The sequence below is a fragment of the Cotesia typhae genome, unplaced genomic scaffold, assembly GCF_013202065.1.
Source record: "Cotesia typhae breed Kobodo isofemale line unplaced genomic scaffold, CoteBio_Ctyphae scaffold_152, whole genome shotgun sequence".
NCBI classification, from domain to species: Eukaryota; Metazoa; Arthropoda; class Insecta; order Hymenoptera; family Braconidae; genus Cotesia; species Cotesia typhae.
The window spans coordinates 3,997,677-4,011,575 of record NW_027423776.1 but is presented as its reverse complement, the minus strand read 5'-3'; the positions used below and the strand labels follow the sequence as shown (position 1 = coordinate 4,011,575).

At 26.3% G+C, this 13,899-nt stretch overlaps 2 long non-coding RNA genes across 2 annotated transcripts; one reads left to right on the top strand and one right to left on the bottom strand.

The window, feature by feature from the left end:
• Window positions 1-8: 8 nt before the first annotated feature.
• LOC141536675 (uncharacterized) lies at window positions 9-1,810 on the bottom strand. The gene is made up of 3 exons (XR_012480774.1): window positions 1,676-1,810; window positions 1,499-1,592; window positions 9-170 (listed from the first exon to the last, which is right to left on the bottom strand). It is a non-coding gene; the product is annotated as an uncharacterized LOC141536675 (long non-coding RNA).
• Window positions 1,733-3,712, top strand: LOC141536674 (uncharacterized). The gene is made up of 5 exons (XR_012480773.1): window positions 1,733-1,856; window positions 2,103-2,168; window positions 2,501-2,664; window positions 2,763-3,010; window positions 3,526-3,712. It is a non-coding gene; the product is annotated as an uncharacterized LOC141536674 (long non-coding RNA).
• The last annotated feature ends 10,187 nt before the right edge of the window (window positions 3,713-13,899 follow it).

Genomic DNA, 13,899 nt, shown 5'->3' with positions numbered 1-13,899 from the left:
ACATCATTCATTTTTACTCTCAAAACTTTAAATTTCTCAAAGTCGAAATTAAAATATAAGTTTGCAGAAATTTAAATAAATTTATTTAAAAAATTGTATTATCGGTATTAAAATATAAAGAAATGCATTTTTTTTATGGTTTGACGCTTTATTTTTTTCCTTCATAGAATCTGAAAAGAAGAAAAAAAATTTAATTAATTATTAACGATAAAATGGTGAAAAGAAAAATTTATTACTGAGAGAAACGTGTTTAAACATTTTGTTAAAAATACTAAGCTTAGAAAAACCTTTTTTAAGTGATCGCTTTGACCTTGAAATAGTATTTACACAATAACGTTTGACATTTGTCATTTGACGTCATATTGACTAATAAAAGTTTCTCTGTTATTAATTTAATAATTAAAAATAAGATGCAAGTTTTAAATTAAAAACTGAATGGAATGATATTTGAAAAATTACACTGAAGTTGGCAGACGTCTAAAAAATTTTGATTTTTTTATTAATTAAATTACAGCTAAAAATAATTTTTAAAAAATTGCAATTATAGTTTTTCAAGTTTTTACGTGTGCAATTTTTTTTTTATTTTTTAATTGAAATTTTTTCTCGGAAAAATTTCTGAAAATTTTGAAATGTCAACTAACTTAATTTTCATTTTGAAAATCGTAAAAATTCTTTAATGTTTGTAATACTGAAGTTAGCGGTCAGCTGTTAATTTTTTAAATTTTTTTAACAAATCAATTACAAAAAAAAATTCTTCTAAAAATTTTCACTTGTAATTTTTATTAATTTTCCCATGTGAAACTTTTTAATAAAATTTTTTTTAACTATTTAATTGCTACAAAATTGTAAAAAAATTTTAATGTCTGTAAAATTTAGTGTTATTAATATTTACTGAAAAAAAAAAATATTTTTTAGGACAGTTTTTTATAAAATAAAAAATTTTATTGCAACAACATAATCTTCTCTTGACACAGTAATTTTTTCTGGGAAAAAATTGATTATAATATATAATATCAGTGAGAGTATCAGATAATCAAAAATTTATATAAAAATTATTAAAAAAAATTTTTATACTGAAGAAACCTGTTGAATATTCAAATCAAACATTTTCTTCATATCAAAGGTTATTTCTTCAAGAAAAAGTTAATCTTATTGTCAAACAATAATTAATCAACAATTAATCGAATACATTCTAAACCAAAAACTAATTTGATTAATTTATCATTGGTAAGTTTGATAAAGTTATTTTTTCTTCGAGCAAAAAAAAATTTTTTTTTCCCGTGTTATTAATATTTTTTATAATAGACATCTATTTTCAGACGGCATTGGAATTTTGAATCTTAAGAGTCATCCGTCAAGAATACTCATTAATATAAAAAAGGACTTGACAGATAAATCCTCCGTTAAAAAAAACAACTTTTAATTTATAACTCACAAAAAAAAACGTAATTAAAAAAACATCTCGATATAAAGTTTTTGAAAATAAAATAATATTTACGGTAGTCGAAATAGTCAAGCCTCTCAGATTGTCTGAGATCGCAATCATCATCAGCATTAGCAGATCTAATAGCGGCATGAGTTTGCAGATTAACCTGTAAAAAAAAACAATGAATCTGTGATGTACTCGGAAGCTATCGAGTATTTATAGAGAAAAAAAGTGGAGTTAAATAAATACATCATCGTCTTCAAAAGGTTCGTTGTTCCTCAAAGGTTCATTGTCTTCGGCCTCTTGGCGGAATCTTAATCCATCGTCAATGAATGACTCATCATCATACTCTTTCTCTTGTTCATTAGCGGCATTAACGTTATCTAATATTGAGTAATCCTCGATAGACAATATTTCACTACAAGCTACCGTAAGTACTGATGATAATAATAGTAATACAAAAAACATGTTTACATAAAGACATTATCAAAAAAAGATTAATAATTAAAAAAAATGTATACAGAGAAAAATATTCGATGATTAATGATATAAAAAGTACATTTAGGTTGACATGGTACTGACGTTTTATAACTTGAAATTATCTTCAAATAGAAGAATAAAATAAACAATATTTTTATGTAATAATAATAATAAATAATTATTTTTTCTGTCGTAGATTTAAGCCGGATATAAAATTCACGTCACAATAATGTATGACTTGAAATTTTATGTGGATACAAGTGTAAGTATTGATATAAATAATATACCTGTTCACATCATGCAAGATAACAAGTAAATTACGGAAATAAAATAGCTTTCGCCCCGGCTCTTTAAAAGTGAAAACTCACTTCACTGTTTTTTTTTTATTTTTTTTAAGTAATAGTAGAATTACTGTAGACTTGAAGAAGAAATGTACAATTTATGAAAATCAAGTTAGCCGACATTTTTAATTTTTTAATTTTTTTTCATTCATTAAATTAGAGTTAAAAATTATTTTTAAAAAATTGCACTTGTAGTTTTTCAAATTTTTCACAAGTGCAATTTTTTTAAGTTTTTTTTTAACAATTTTTTCAGTAAAAAAAAAGTTCCAAAAATTTTTACATGTCGGCTAACTTAATCTTCATGCACAATTAACATAAGTGAATTAAGAGTGCACTTGATTGGATTACACCTGAAAATTAAAAATCAATATTTATTACTATCATCAACTGTTCTTTATATTAATACAATTTTATTTGGTAAGTACTACTCAGTTAGATGAATGAATATATAAGTTATGAATAATCATAATAATATACATGACTAATATACATACAATAATTGTTTTCGTTTGCAGTACCAAGTTATTTAAAAACAAAAATATTATGGGTTTGTTGCATCACTTTGCTGACTTAATTGCATTAGATAATAATTATTTAAAAAGTATTGATTATTTTTTTAAAACTGATAATCGATTAACGTGTGGGATCAAAAACTACGAATAGCGCAATGAATAATGAAAGCATAACAGCTAATTTAAATATTACAAGAGTGTGAAGAAGACATGAGTAAATATTTGAATGGAATTCACAGCGGCTTTAAAACGTGAGTAAACAATTAAAGTAATTACAGTTATAATATTAAAAATCAAATTAAATGGAATTATATTATTTAAGTATAATTATAAAGTGTGTAATTGAAACATTCTTTTGCTTTTATTCTGTTTATAAACGGTTTTTTAATGCGTGTGTTATTATTGCGGTATGAATAGAGGTGACGGAGTGTGAGGAAAGTGTATTAAATATTGCGTGCGATTTTTAAATTTTAGACACACTATTATTATCTCGTTTAAGAGTATCGCACTTTAAGTTTAAAGTATTATACAATAGAAATTTTGCTCTCAGAGATGTTATATAATACATAATAAAATTAATTTCATCTAATAATTATGTAAAAGATACATTTGTATTACCACAGAATAATATGTACTTAATTGCGATGGTTAAATTAAGTTGTAAAGTGAATTATATTGCTATTTTTATTACACATTTTAAGTAATGTCAAATTTTTTATTAAATAATTTTTTTTTATTAGTCGATAATAAATTATTATTTTTTCAGTGATGAATGTGAATGGAGATCATCAGGCAATTGATATCGGTGGCACTATAAACTAACATAAAGTAATAAAATATAATTTAATTTATTATTTAATATAAGTGAAGAAAAAAATTTTTGAAAGTATTTCACCTTCTCAAGTTATCGTTGATTTAATTTATTTATAAATTTTATTGCTTGGTGAGTTTGATCGAGTAGGAATTGTATAAATAATTACATAAGAAGAGAAAAGTATAAAAATTCTAAAATCAAAATAAAGTCTTGAGTTTTTAAATCTTTAAACTTTTACCAGAATTTTTGGAAGTTCTAATGTTACTTATAATTTAATATCTTTATTTATGATTACCAATGATAATTTTTTTTTTTTTTTTTTTTTTTTTTTTTTTTTTTTTTGAAATCGATTGATATGCAGGTTTTATGTACACAAGTCTAAGTTTATAGTTTCTTATTTTAACTATCATAAAATGTTAGTACTTTTTATATTTCTTTTATTTTTAACTAGTTGAAAATAGAAAAAAATTAGTAAATAAATATATTGCTACTATTTAATTATGTAAGATAAATTTATAGTTATAGACTAATATAATTATCTTGAGCGTGAGCCTACCATCCAATTGTTAAACTAATGACAATTCCGTTATTAAATCTTTATATAAGCAATGAATCGAGTAAAGAAAGTGTTACAGTTAATAATAATTTTTATTTAATAGTTATAATTTAAAAGAATAATTAGATATAAATTATATTATTAGCGTTTAACAGAATTTCTGGTGGAATTGTTGTTTTTAATGTAATTCTTGGCACGCGCTACGATTTTGCGTTGAGATATAGTTATATAGATACAATGGAATCTCATAATAACAATGAAATTGTAAGACGTAATAAAATTTTCAAGAACGGAGATTATATTGATGATAAACGTGACAATAATATTATTGTTTCTTACAAATTATGGGCTATTAAAGAGTATAATGAATTAGGAGTTAATAGAATGTTATTTTATTTGTTATAATAAAATAAAATAAATTAATTTAACTTTTTCTTTAGTGATGAAAAATAATAATTTTTTTTTTTTTTTTTTTCAAGAATTATCGAATGACAAGAGTGTTCTGATGTTCTATTATTATTCACCGTATTTTTTAATATTAAAAAATTATTTAGCCTTGGCGTAAGAGGTGATACACGAGCTCTTATATGTACTTGAAGTTTCGAACGTTCAACTGAACGAATTATATAAATTGTAAAAAAAATGATCTGATCACAACTCAGGTCGGAATAACCTTCAGACTGACATAAAGGTACTCATCGGTAATCATGGAACAATGTAAAAAATATTTAACTCCTGTTTTAGGTTGTCAGACCAATAAAACTCACCCTCCTATACCATGTAATTTAAGAAAGTTATTTTGACTAAAACATTTGAGCCTAGAATAAAATACGTTAAAAAATAGTCGAATTCCTTGAAAATAATGTGTAAGTAATTTTCGATATTTTTCTAAAAAAAAAACCACCCCTACGACCCTCCCTTGGATTCTGAGTCGTATTTTTTATTGATAACAATTTAAAAAAATTTTCTAAAAATTCATGTAAACTATTTCGGTTTTCTAAGAAACCATTCCGACCATTTTCGAATTTCGGACCCACCCCTGAACCTCCCTTGAACTATTAAGCCGTGTTTCTCACTGTTAACAATTTTTGAAAATTTTCACAAAATTATTGTAAATTATTTCGGTGTTGAAGAAACCATTCCGACCATTTTCAAATTTCGGAACCACCCTTGAACCTCCCTTAAACTGTTAAGCCGTGTTTCGCACTATTAACAATTTTTGAAAATTTTCAAAAAATTCATGTAAACTATTTTGTTGTTTAAAAAATCATTCCGACCATTTTCAATTTTCGGAACCACCCCTGACCCACGCTTAAACTATCAAGCCGTGTCTCTCACCATTAACAATTTTAAAAAATTTTCTAAAAATTCGTTTAAACTATTTCGGTGTTTAAGAAACCATTCCAACTATTCTCAAGTTTCGGAACCACCCCTGACCCACCCTTAAACTGTTAAGCCATGTTTATCACCATTAACAATTTAAAAAAATTTTCTAAAAATTCATGTAAACTACTTCGGTGTTCAAAAACCCACTCCGACTATTCCCAAGTTTCGGAACCATCTCTAAGATCCACCCTTAGAATATTTAGTCGTATTTTTTACCGTTAACTATGTTAATTTTAACTCACGGTGGTCCCATTTATAAATAAACATTTCAGAAAATCTATCGATATATAAATGATTATATCAAAAGCCAATACATGCACTTATCAGGTCATATAATGGTATGTCATAACATACCATTTTTTTACCGGTGGATTATTTTTTTTTTGTAATAATTATTGCTGAATAATCCTCACCCTAAGTTATTCAATCAATGAAATATAATTTTTACTTAAGATTCAGCAATTTTTGAAGTGGAACTTCTTTGCACGTGTGAGAGTAGAAGTTTTACGGACGAAACGCAATAATAATATTATTAATGAAACGATTTTCCTTTTTTCCTCCCTCTAAGTCTCGGGAATCTAGAGCTTTATATTAGTATAAACATAGATGAGATTTTTAATAATTCGTTTGCCAAAGAACTTTCACTCCTGATACGTGTACTTTGTACTCCCGCATTTTTTTTTTGTGGAACTAAAAAGATCAGATAATTAAAATTATATTTTTAATATTTTAAATTATTTTACACATTTTTTTTTTTATGTATATTTGCTTCTATGTAAAGAATCAATGATCATATTTTTACCATTTGTTACAGCTGATATTTGTTATTTATGGTAAGTATATTCTATTAATTATATTATGACATAAGGAAAACTCTATCGCAGAGAGAAAAGAATTAATCTTATTTCCAGGTAGAATGGTAACCATCATGATGAAAATTTTCGTTAAAATTCTATGTAAAATTACCGCGAAAAACTTTAGATATAGCCCACAGAAATTAGTCAGTTTTACCCAGTTTGGCTATGCTAACTGGAAGTAGATCGAAAAATTATAATTTCTTAAAATTTTGATATCAAGTAGGTAAATATGAAATTCTTACAAGTATCTAATGGCGGTCTCAATTTGTTTATAAATAATAGGCAAAAAAAAAAACGTAAATTAAAAATTAAATATCTCTGAAATTATTAATTTGGCGAGTTAAGTTTTCACATAAAATTTGTAGAGCTTAAAAAAATCTACAAAATTCCGGTCAAACTGATAGTTTATTAGTTATTAACAATCGAAATTTTATAAACAAATTGAACTAGCAAGCTGAAAAATCGACCGATTTCATTTTTTATTTTTTACATATTTCTAGTAATAAAAGGAACATTTTTAATATTTATCAAAATTTTTATCTCAAAAATTTGATTTTTACAAATCAAAAAACCGCTTTTTTTGGAAGCCGATATCTGCGAAACTAAATTTACTACAGCACCGCACCTACTCTAAAAAATCTAGAATTTAATTGCGAAAAACTACCATTAGTCCGGGTAGGGAACACGCTCGCTTTATCGAAAATCCGCTCGCGTTCAACTCGCTATCATTTGACCTCAATCAAAAATTAATTTTTTTCAAAATAGCCAAGTTTTTCGCAATTAAATTCTAGATTTTTTAGAGTAGGTGCGAGTACCAAAAAGTACTTTAGTGACTTTAGTAAGTACTTTAGTTTAGTAATAAAAATGTTCTTTTTATTACCAGAAATATGTAAAAATTAAAAAATGAAATCGGTTGATTTTTCAGCTTGCTAGCTCAATTTGTTTATAAAATTTTGATTGTTAATAACCAGGGCCTGGAAGTTGGGGCCAACAATTAAACTTAAAAATAGAGCAAATTTAAATTAATAATCACAAGCGAAATGACGATCGCGAGCAAGTTCAAGCGCTTAAATACTATACTATATTTTAAGCATAAAATGTCAAAATAAAAGTGAGGTTGGCATCAAAACACGTGGGCTTGAACAATACAATCTGACATCAACGACAAAACTATAGAATGAAAATCACAAGTACAGGATAATGTGAAATATTTACAAATGTTTCATCAAATTTCAGATAATTTTTAGCAAAAGTCTCCGCGTACAGATTTAGGCTAGACGAAAGAGGAGCAAAGTTTTAGAAGCAGATTTTAATACTTGTGTGGTAGACAACAGTAGATAAAAAAAAATAGTTGACTTAAAATAATTCCGGTCAAATACTTGAAATTTATAAAAAATATAATTTTTATATTTTTACACTTTTTTCTATTAGGCTTAAATTTTTGCTGGTAGATATAGAAAAACATATTCTCTACAAAATAATCTCGAAATATTTTTGGCTCAGACAAGCTCAAAAAATGTTACACAATAATTTCGGTTAAAAACTTGAAAATTACTAAAAAATTAGGTTTTACATTTTAATTTTTTCCTGCTGATCGATTTAACGTGCAAGCTCAATGCTATTACCAAAATGACCCGCTCCCTTTCACACTTGATTGTCTTTTTTTTAATAAAAAAGTTATCAATATTCAGAAGGAAGACCATTGAGTTGCATCGTGACAAATTTTATTGTTTCTTAACCCTATCGTGTTTGTGATTTTATTCAATTATATTTTTTTTTGTTTTTTGTTTTAAATAAGTTTATTGTTTTTTTTTTAACAATTGTGTTAAAAACTATTAATTTATTAATTTGGCTGCCGAATTATTTATTATGCATGATTTAATGTAAGCTCTAACTTTTGAAGCTTACAAATTTTGACGTTGTTTATTGATAGATAGTTGTGGTGCTTGTGTTTTTTTTTATTTTTTCTGTTTTTTTAATATATTGGTTTTATGTATATAAAATATATCCCGAAAATGGATATATCAAATCATATATTTTCGGTAATCGCGCAAGTGATTGCGAAGAATATGAAGAGCATCGACGAAGTATCCTTTTCAAGTATAAGTAAGGATTCACTCTGCTTTCTGGTAAGCACTTTTTACTATTTATCACTTATAATTATAATTATAAAATATAAGAAATATATTAACATTAGACTTTTTTTTAAGTAATTAATTGATTGATCAATTTTTTTTAACATTTCCAATTGAGTTTTAATGTATTTTTTCTTTCCATTACTTAGATCTTTTGAAATGATAAAATTAATTTTTTTCAAATTATTTAAATGTGTATAAATTTATATTCTTCATTTACTTTTTTTTCTAAACAAATCACTTACTTCCACTATTTAAGTTAATTTTTACATTTTATTAGAACAGATAATTTTCATAAGTTAGAACGTATTTTAATTTCTGTTTTCGTTATTTATATGTCATATAATAAAAATAATGTTTAATGGTTATCTGGTGTTTATTATTCTAAAAATTATGAAGCATCAACCCTAAACTTTCTGTCACTCTTGAATACTAAGTTCAAAGCTATTTTTTTTTTAGCTTTATGAATGAAATTTATTAGTTCTTTAGATTCCACTTTCTTTCCGAATTTCTTTACTTTCGTATTATTTTGAAATAAATAATCAAGATTGGGCTTTGTAGTTATTGTATATTGCATTGATTATTAATCAAAATAAAAAGATTTTACTTTTAGTCAACCTCAAGTAAAATATAACTTTTTTCTACTAAAAATAGATATCATGATATTTCTTAGCAGTTATAAAAAAAATTGAACTATTGCATTTGTCCTTATGTCATTCTTTAAAAAATTTTACAATTCTCTGACTCATCTCAAGCTCGTTAAGAAAACATGTTATTAAATATATATATATATATATATATATATAACTTTTTGAAATTGTTGGTATATGTAATGTTTTGAACCAATTTTTTTTTTTAATATGAGTTAATTTTCTTATTTTTTAACAAATTTCCAAACATAAGCTAGTACCTTCTTAACTGTGTTAAACTTGGTTTTATAATAATTTAATTTTCCCTTATTGTACTTTAATTCTTTTTTTTTTTTTTTTTTTTTTTTTTTTAATAGCTTTTTACACTTCCTTACTGGTATACTGTAAAAATTTTTGAAGCGAGTGCGGAGTGATTTAGGAGTTATTGCGGAGTGAATGATTTGCTATTAATTTACTCTCAATGGTAGAGAACTTCACTTCTAGACAGATTTAAATTATTTCAAAAAAAAAAAAGAAAAAAAAAATAGTTTTGGCTCGTTTGAAAATTATAAAACACGTATTTAGTGATTTTAAAAATTCCTATTAAATAATCGATTTTAATTTCTAACAAAAATTAAATTTAAAAAACTTTAAAAAAAAAAATTTGTTATTTTTATAATAAAGTCTAATTTTTTTTAATTCCTTTTAATTTCCTTTTTCTTCTCAAACTCGAATCATTAAACAAATTTTATTTTACTGACCGAAAAAAAATTTTTTCTGGAAATAAACTTTGCTTTTAATTTTTTGAATTTCTAGTTTTTATTTTTTTCTATTTAATATCTTTCACGAATACATAAGTATGTACCTAATTAAAATTGTTTTATATCAAAGATATTGAATTTAAAATGTAATTTTTAAAAATTTTTTATAATATATGAAATTATTTATAAATTTTGTTAGCAGTGTTCTTTAAACAGACAAAATGATAAATCATCAATCGTAAGTCCTTATTAACAGTGAGGAAGTATAAAAATTATTCAACTTTTACCAAGATCAAATATAAAGTGAGGAAAATTTTTAATAATAACGATTTTTAATAGAGAAAGTATCTTTCTATTTTTCAAAAATCGAAAAAAATTGTCCTCATGGAAAGCCTGAGAACGGACCAAGTTCAAAAATTGTTAAAAAAATTATGAGAAATTTCAGGGTTGATGTTTTCAATTTAGTTATTTATGGAATAGTTCTTTTTTTTAATTTTTTACATTTTCAACTTAGGTTTCAAGAGCAATTAAACAAAAAAATACCCCATCTTTACGCGACGATTTAAAAGCTCGATGGGAGAGGGTTATTAAAAGAAGAAGTTGCGGCTATTCTTTCTGAGTCCTCATTGCCATTGTCGACGGATGCAGCGCGAATAATTAATATAGCAGGAAGTAGTGATGATATAAAGCTGTGTCTCAAATCTTATTCTAGAATTCCAAATGAAGGAGAAGGTAGTTGCTTTTACCGTGCTATTTCGCAAGCTTTATTTGATACTGAAGATGAACATCTTCATTTAAGATTTATTGTTGTAGAACATGTAGTCAAAAATTTTAAGATTTTGAAAAACAAATTGGCAGAGTTGAATTTTGATGGTAAATCGAAATATAAAACCCCGGAAAAATATAGAAGATATCATATGTCACCTAAAGAATTTGCGACTCCTTTTGAAATTTTCATATTTGTCCAAATTTTTAATATTCCAGTCAAAGTATTCGCGTGTAAATCTAAGAAAGAGGCTCACAATAATAAATTGATCATGCAATTTCCTCCGGATAATTTTAAAAATGATGATGACTGCATAAATTTAATTTTTATCGAACCATATCATGATGGTCATTTTGAATTTGCCAAAAAGTAGGTTCCAATAATTTTTCAAATAAAATTTCACAAAATTTCTTTTATGAAAATTGTTCAATGAAAAATGATTGTAAATTGAAACGAATTACCAAAAACAAAAAAGTTCCAAATAAACTTGATGTTTCAAATGGCACTCCTTCTAACACTAACATTTTTAAAAATAACTCGAGAAAAAATTGTTCTAAAAATAAACCCGTTATTGCTTCCTCAACAAGTGGTACTGTTAATAATAATTTTTCGACAAAGAAAAGCCGCGTGGCTGTTTCTGGCAGTACATTAGTACCTTTTGAAACGAATTCTAGTCAAAGTAACCCTACTAAAATTAGTACTGATACTGCCCTCTGTTGACACTCAAAGTATTAATAATATAAATTCCCATGTTACAAATTCCGGAACGTTAAATGATTCAAAATCTATGCCTTTCAAAACAAGTCCTATTAAAAGCAGCCCCACTAAAATTCGTATTGATAATCCCCCTGTTGTTACTGAAAGTATTAATAATATAAATTTCTATGATAAAAATTCCGGTATATTAAATGATTTAAAATCTATGCCTATCGAAACAAGCTCTCGTAAAAGTAACCCCACTATAATTGATGCTGATATTGCTCCCATTAAGGGGTTAGGGGTAGTCAGAATTTTCAAAAAATCGATTTTTTTTTGCATTTTCTTAAAGTATAATATTTTAAAAATATTGTGTGAAAATTTGAAGTGAATCCGACAAATTCTTTTCGAGTTATTTAACAATGACCAAAGGACACTCGGGTGCTACGTGGCATTCGAGAGCAGGTAGCTAGAAACAGCTGCAAGCAACCGACCTTTCGGGTTTCATTGTCATGAATATCTCCCCATTTTAATGTATGTATAATTATATATATATATATATATATATATATATATATATATATATATATATATATATATATATATATATATATATATATATATATATATAAATCCTTCTACATATATTCACAATTTGTAGGTAGTACAAGAACTGAAAAATAATTTTTGGTTGCCAGTATACCTGTAGTCGTTGCACTGATCAGTCGATAGTTTTGTGATAAATTATTTCTCAAGTGAATTAAATTATTAACCATGGGACGTGATTCTAGAAAGGTTTCAAGAGAACTTCGGAGTTCTGAAAAATTAATAAGTCGCGTTCAGTCAAAAGAAATAATGTTTTTAATCCGAAAACAGCCGAACGTGATGAAAGTATTCAGAATACATTTTCTAAAAAATTAAAACAAAACACTGAAGATGATGTACCTGAAGACAGCAGTACTGAATTTCGAATAATAAATTTTATTCAGGTATTCACTGCAATTTCTGCTCTTATAAAATGTAAAAATGTGATGGAAATGTAGTGTTTCAAACAGCAAGTACACGTGGGCTGGGATTCAAAATTGTAGTTGCATGTAATAACTGTGGAAATGAATATATTCCTTCCTGTTCTTTCGTTGGGCATTCTTATGAAATAAACAGACGTTTCATTTTTGTAATGAGAATACTAGGAATAGGATACGAAGGATTGTGCAAGTTTTGCGGCCTGATGGACATGCCGTCTTTTTTAGATAAATCTACGCATACAATTTTACTGAAACAGATTTTGAATTGTAGTAAAACCGTCGCAGAAACCTTCATGACGAAAGCTGTGAATGAAGAAAAGCAAGCAATGCCAACAACTGAAAATGAAGATATAAATCATCTAACTGTATCGGGAGATGGAACCTGGCAAAAACGGGGATATACATCGTCATTTGGAGTTTCTTCTATAATTGGCTATTTTACTGGAAAGATTCTTGACATAAACATTAAAAGTGCATATTGTAAGCTATGTGAGTATTGGAAAAAAAACCAAATACTGTTGAGTTCCAGGAATGGTATCAATCGCATGAAGATGTGTGTTCTGCTAATCATAAAGGGTCTTTTGGGAAAATGGAGGTGGATGCGATGGTCGAAATGTTTTCGTATTCTGAAACTAAATATGGAGTTAAGTATGCCAACTATATTGGTGATGGTGACTCCAAGACCTATTCAGGAATTATAAAATCAGATCCTTACAAAAATACAACTGTAAATAAAAAGGAATGTATAGGGCATGTCCAAAAGCGGATGGGGAGTCGATTACGTACGCTGAAGAGTAACCAAAAAGGTCTTGGTGGTCGAGGTAAGCTCACAGGAAAAGTAATAGACAAACTAACTGTGTACTATGGTTTAGCAATACGCCGGCATTGTGATTCTATTGAAAATATGAAATCTGCTATAATGGCAACCTTTTATCACTACGGCTCGAGTGATGAAAAACCGAATCATGATATGTGTCCAAAAGGCGAAGAATCTTGGTGCTCTTACCAGCGCGCTGAAGCAAGAGGAGAGTTTGATAAACGTGTTCTAATAAAGCTATGTTTTTATTTTTGTCAAATAAAGTAATTAACTACAAAAAAAAAATTATTGAAAATCATCATTTTTTCAGGCCTCTGAGTACCCCTAACCCCTTAATATAGAAAATAGTAATAATTTTAATTCTCATAACACAACTGTTGGTCCATTAAATGTCTTTAAAATCTGCAAACAACAATAATGCTAAAAATTTAGATCCCACTATTAATCCGGAACAAAATTCAAACAATGATTCTAATAATTTAAAATCTCTTGACAATAACATAATTTTAGATAATAATAGTAACGATATCATAAATAATGATAATAATATGAACAATAGTAACACCGGTAATAGTATTTCAGTTTCGAACGCTATTGATTCTGACAGTGATGATATTTCATCAAATGATGAAAATGATGATTTCGATGATACAAAAGATAAACGTCAATCTAAACCATCTTGCGACGAAAAAACACAA